This window comes from Phoca vitulina, unplaced genomic scaffold, assembly GCF_004348235.1.
Source record: "Phoca vitulina isolate PV1807 unplaced genomic scaffold, GSC_HSeal_1.0 scaffold13, whole genome shotgun sequence".
NCBI classification, from domain to species: Eukaryota; Metazoa; Chordata; class Mammalia; order Carnivora; family Phocidae; genus Phoca; species Phoca vitulina.
The window spans coordinates 1240716-1246769 of record NW_022589716.1 but is presented as its reverse complement, the minus strand read 5'-3'; the positions used below and the strand labels follow the sequence as shown (position 1 = coordinate 1246769).

The following is a 6054-nucleotide window of genomic DNA, read 5'->3' as shown; positions in this document are numbered from 1 at the left end:
ACACTAAGCCAGTTACCTCTCTCCTGACAACTGGGGCGCAGTCCCACTGGGGACCTGTGGGGGCGCAGCAGAGAACACACTCCTCAGAGTTGTAAGGGCCGAGGGGCGAGGAAGCTGGGGTATTTATCCACCAATCCCTATCCTCCTCGGTTGAAGGCTGCTTGTGTGTGTGTGTGGGTGCCCGTGTGTGGGTGCCCCTGTGTGGAGCACCCTTCCCACCCCACCCCCATGCGGGTTCAGGAAGAAGGAAGCCCTTCATGCCAGGGGGAACAGAGGGCCCCTGGGTAGGCAGTGAGCATTTCAGATAAAATGTTAATGGAATATACAGAGTCCTCGAGGTGTCGGTGCTCTGTGGTGTTGGAATCTTGTTGCTTGCTGGCCTGTGCGCGTGTGCGTGGACATGGCCTCAACCGACTATACCCAACAAGCAGCCCAAAGCTATGGGGCCTACCCCACCCAGCCTGGGCAGGGCTATTCCCAGCAGAGCAATCAGCCCTATGGACAGCAGAGTTACAGTGGTTACGGACAGTCAGCAGACACTTCAGGCTATGGCCAGAGCAGCTATGGTTCTTCTTATGGACAGACCCAGAACAGCCATGGCACTCAGTCAGTTCCCCAGGGATATGGCTCAACCGGTGGCTATGGCGGTAGCCAGAGTTCTCAGTCATCTTATGGGCAACAGTCCTCTTACCCTGGCTATGGCCAGCAGCCAGCTCCTAGCAGCACCTCGGGAAGTTACGGTAGTGGTTCTCAGAGCAGCGGCTATGGGCAGCCCCAGAGTGGGGCTATGGCCAGCAGTCTGGCTATCATGGACAGCAGCAAGGCTATGGACAGCAGCAAAGCTCCTATAATCCCCCTCAAGGCTATGGACAGCAGAACCAGTACAACAGTAGCAGTGGAGGTAACTATGGCCAAGATGAGTGCTCCATGAGTGGTGGTGGTGGTTATGGCAATCAGGACCAGAGTGGTGGAGGCGGTGGCTACAGGGGACGCCAGCAGGACCGTGGGGACCGCGGCCGGGGCGGTGGCAGTGGTTACAACCGCAGCAGCGGTGGCTATGAACCCAGAGGTCATGGAGGTGGCCGTGGAGGCAGAGGCGGCATGGGCGGAAGTGACCATGGTGGCTTCAGTAAATTTGGTGGCCCTCGGGACCAGGGATCACATCATGACTCTGAACAGGATAATTCAGACAACACCACCATCTTCGTGCAAGGCTTGGGTGAAAATGTTACAATTGAGTCTGTGGCTGATTACTTCAAGCAGATTGGTATTATTAAGACAAATAAGAAAACAGGACAGCCCATGATTAATCTGTACACAGACAGGGAAACGCGCAAGCTGAAGGGAGAGGCAACAGTGTTGTTTGATGACCCACCTTCTGCTAAAGCAGCTATTGACAGGTTTGATGGTAAAGAATTCTCTGGGAATCCCATCAAGGTCTCATTTGCTACTCGGCGAGCAGACTTCAACCGGGGCGGTGGCAATGGGCATGGAGGCTGAGGGCGAGGAGGACCCATCGGCCGTGGAGGCTAAGGAGGTGGTGGCAGTGGTGGTGGTGGCCGGGGAGGATTCCCTAGTGGAGGGGGTGGTGGTGGCGGCCAGCAGCGAGCTGGTGACTGGAAGTGTCCTAATCCTATATGTGAGAACATGAACTTCTCTTGGAGGAATGAATGCAACCAATGTAAGGCCCCTAAACCAGATGGCCCAGGAAGGGCGACTAGGAGGCTCTCATATGGGGGGTAACTATGGAGATGATCATTGTGGTGGCAGAGGAGGCTATGATCGGGGCGGCTACCGAGGCCGAGGCGGGGACTGTGGGGGCTTCCGAGGGGGCTGGGGTGGTGGGGACAGAGGTGGCTTTGGCCCTGGCAAGAGGGACTCCAGGGGTGAGCACAGACAGGATCACAGGGAGAGGCCATATTAGCTTGGCTCCTGAGGTTCTGCAACAGCTTTTCTTCTTGTACCCAGTGTTACCCTCATTATTTTGTAATCTTTCAACTCCTGATCACCCACGGGTTTTTTGTGTCGGACTATGTAATTGTAACCATACCTCTGGTTCCCATTAAAAACCATCGTTTTAGTTAAAAAAAATGTTAATGGAATATACAATATGGGGACCTGGTTGGACTTGGGTGGAAGTCAGGAAAGCCTTCCCTGAGGAGGTGGCATTTGAAGTGAGGTCAGAAGGAGGACCGAAAGGTGGGCTGGTAGATACAGGTATTGCATATATGGAGACCACAGGTGAGAAGGTCTGAGAAGGGGTGAGTATGCCTTGACTGTGAGAGACAGGTGGGAAGAGCATGGTTGGTGGGAGATGAGCCCACAAGAGTCAGGTGACAGAGGAGAGAATGGGGGCCCCTGATGTGTCTTCTGGAGTTTGAGGCATGCAGAGAGAGCGAGGAGGCCAGAATGAACTTAATATTGGTGGAAAAGAGCAAAGATCTCATCTTGCATCCTATGGAGTCTTGCTTGTTGAATAATAATATGACAACAATGATAATCAAAGTGGCACTGGCTAAGGATGACCCAGAGTATGTGCTGGGTGGGTCACATGCAGTGTGTGTGTGTGTGTGTATGTGTGTGTAGTATCCGTGTGAGGGGAGATTCACTGACCCTTCACCCAGATCCTTGTGTAGTAAGAACCTGGAGGCCCCCCCACAAGGAAGCTGCTCCCCATGGTCACACAGCCGGCACATGGCAAAGCCAGGACTTGAACCTAAGTCTGTCTGATTCCCTGGGACCTAAAACCACCACCGCTCCAGCCCTCCTGCCCTGTTTATTAAGTCAGTGTGGGAAGAAGGGAGCAAAGAGCCTTGTGTCCTCCCAGAAATCTCTGAGACATACTCCAAGGGAATTGTGTGGGTTACAGGGCTTGCCCACAAATGCCGAAAAACAGGCATGACCACAAGCTCTGCAACATTGTCATGATAATTAATAATAATTATAGTTAACACCAACATGGCTATCAATCTGCTCACACTCTTCTAAGTGCCTTGCATATATATATAAGCTCATATATTAATTTTCACATAACGCTATGAGATAGGGGCTATTACCATTTCCATTATATAGCAGGAGAAACTGGAGCACAGAGAGGTCAAGTACTTGCTCAAGGCCACCCAGCTAAAAAGTAACAGAATCCAGGCTGTCTGGCTCTAGAGTCTATCCATTGAACCACTAAACTATATCCTGAGCAGCCTTCTGTGCTTGACCTCCAGCCCAAATTACCCTTACATACGATGGCCACCACCCATTGAGTGTCAATGCTACTGCTATTGAGAAACCAACTCTCTGAGACTTTGGCATTTCTGTACAACTCACAGGCAGTGGCGTAGGCAGTGTTTTTTTCTGGCTATCTTTTCAAGGATGTTTGTATAGCAAACAGCCCTGAAGACAGAGTTTCTTCCTGCACAGCAAAGGGCAGGATTGTTTGCTGTCCATATAATAAAGATAATGCCTCCCTCTGAGATAAACGTAGAGCAGGTTTGTTTGTAATCTACTAGAAAAGACTGGGATTTCTCAGCTTGGAATTCCTCGGCTGTAGCACAAACACAGTTTTCACCCAACGCCTATCTGCGTTCACCTGCATGGTCTCTGTGGGACCTAGGAGGAACTGGCACAAACAGGAAGTTTATGCTGCCTGCACCACAAGTAATAAAGTCTTTTGTCTCTGACCCTGGAGTCTCGTGTCTTCTGCCAGCATCCATAACGGTGGCAGGTTAAATTGTCAGCTTGCAAGTACGGTGAAATCCCAGACCCTTCATAGTTCTTGATACCTATTTGCTCTCTCTGATGCCACCTGTCACCAAGGTGTCTCTCATGGGATCCTGGAATAACCTGTTGAAGTCTCACCTCTGCTGCTGCCTTTCTGAGCTGGTGCAGAGTGGGGTAGTGATGAGTTAAAGAATGCCATCCTTTTAAGGCTTATTTCTCATCCTTGGCACTATTGACATTTGGGACCAGATCATTCTTCATAGTACAAGGCTGTCCCATGCAGTGGACGTGGAGCAGCATCCCTGGCCTCTACCCATTAGATGCCATTAACATCCCACCCCCAGTCATGACAACCCAAAAATGTTCCCATACATTACCAAATATCTCCTGTGGGGCAGTCTAAATTGTCCTCCTTGTTGAGAACCACTCCTTCTAGGAAGAACCAACATCTTGGGCATCCAGCAAAGCTGCCTTCTTTGACTTAGGAAGTCTGTTTTTTTGAGGAATCCCTCTATACTCCCACATTATATGGAAATGATTCCTGAAATACCCTCAGTTTGAACATTGGCATATCAGAATTCCTGGGACTTTGAATGAATGGATTAACGATAAAAAGTAACAACAGCATTCTGTACCTATGTACATAGCAACATCATTCACAATAGCCAACAGCTGGAAGCAACCCTTGAGTGTCCATTGACAGATGAATGGATAAACAAACATGGCATATCTATACAATGGATTATTCAATCTTCAAAAGGAAGGAAATTCACACGCTACAACGTGGATGAACCTTGAAAACATCATGCTGAGTGAAAGAAGCCAGTCACAAAAGCATAAATACTGTTTGACCCCACTTATAGGAGGTCTCCCTAGAAGAGTCAGATTCATAGAGACAGGAAGTAGGATGGTGGGCGCCAGGGTCTGGAGGATAGGGTGAGGAGTCAGCGTTTAGTGGGGACAGAGTTTCAGTTTTGCAAAATGAACAAGCTCTGGGGATGGCTGGTGGAGATGGTTGCACACCATGTGAATGTGCTAATGTCACTGAACTGAACACTTAAAAATGGTAAAGATGGTAAATTTCATGTTTTGTATATTTTACTACAATTTTTAAAAGTAATGACAACAACAATTAATAACATCTGTTGAGTACTTACTGTGTGTCGGGCACTGAGTGTTTTAGATACACTATCTCAGGGTTTACAAACTTCAGTCATTCCTATATCAATTCTACCTTTTTGTGCATGTCTTACTTTGGGTTTCCCAAAAAGTAGACCCCAAAAAGGATTTGTGGGAGATGGTCCTAGGAGCCCAGTGAGAGAATGGAGAAAGGAGACAGGGAGGGGAGTTTCATTCATGAGTAGGCTACTGCTACAGGCAACTGGGTGTTGGTTCCTCTTGGGATATTCTCAGCGACTTCTGACTTCCACTCCACAGACAGTTTAGAGTTATCTAACGGAAGGTCAGGAAGCTAGGGGCAGTTGCCTACCAACAGTTGACCATCACTGGTTGATGGTTCCCCTCTAGGCATTAATGCCCTGGTGCTTCTGGTCTGCCCCATGCAGGGCAATGAACACTCCATGTTGGAAATCCTAGGCATGTAATGGGAACTGTCTGCAGGTGAACTATGCATGGGTTGAATATAGGGAAGGAGCCATCACCAGTCTGCTAAGGGCATGTCTGTGTACCAAAGGTACTACAATTTGCTTGATTTTTTTTTCTTTAAGTCTATCATTTAAAAAAGTCTCAGGCAGATTAGTGTGGTCTTTGTGAGCCAAAAATGCCGAAGGTGACAGTGCAGCCCATCACCTTCAGATATTTGTGAAAGAGATCTCAGATTCAGGAGTGGCTTTACAAGCCAGTGAATATGCTGTATCATTGGTTTTGATGAGTATAGGGACCTTGTATTAGATGGTGCAAAGAGATTCATTCTGAAGCAAAGTCAAGAGAACAACAGGGTCGGATCATGCTAAAAGAAGATGATATTATTCTGCTCCAGATGAAATGATCAGAGGCACTTGGCTGGCTTGGTAGGTGGAACATGAAACTCTTGATCTCAGGGTCATGAGTTCGAGCCCCACACTGTGTGTGAGATAACTTAGATATATAAAACTGAAAAAAAAACAAAAGAAATGACCAATGAAGTGAGACATTGTTGAGAAGACAACACAGTTTGGTTTTTTAGATATCCCTTGTTGGGAGCATAGTTCTAAAACATTTGTTCACATTGTTTTGATTACCCTTACGTTATTACTAGATGACAATAAATGCTGTAGGATTGTTTTTATTAAAGAAAACTCAAATAACTTCTTTGGCCTCATCTTAGTGCAAACTTGAGGT

General features: G+C 48.0%; 1 pseudogene across 1 annotated transcript; it reads left to right on the top strand.

Moving 5' to 3' along the window:
• Positions 1-365: 365 nt before the first annotated feature.
• On the top strand, positions 366-2081 carry LOC116637028 (annotated as a pseudogene). Its single transcript, XR_004300408.1, has one exon. The product of XR_004300408.1 is annotated as an RNA-binding protein FUS-like (transcript).
• Positions 2082-6054: the final 3973 nt, after the last annotated feature.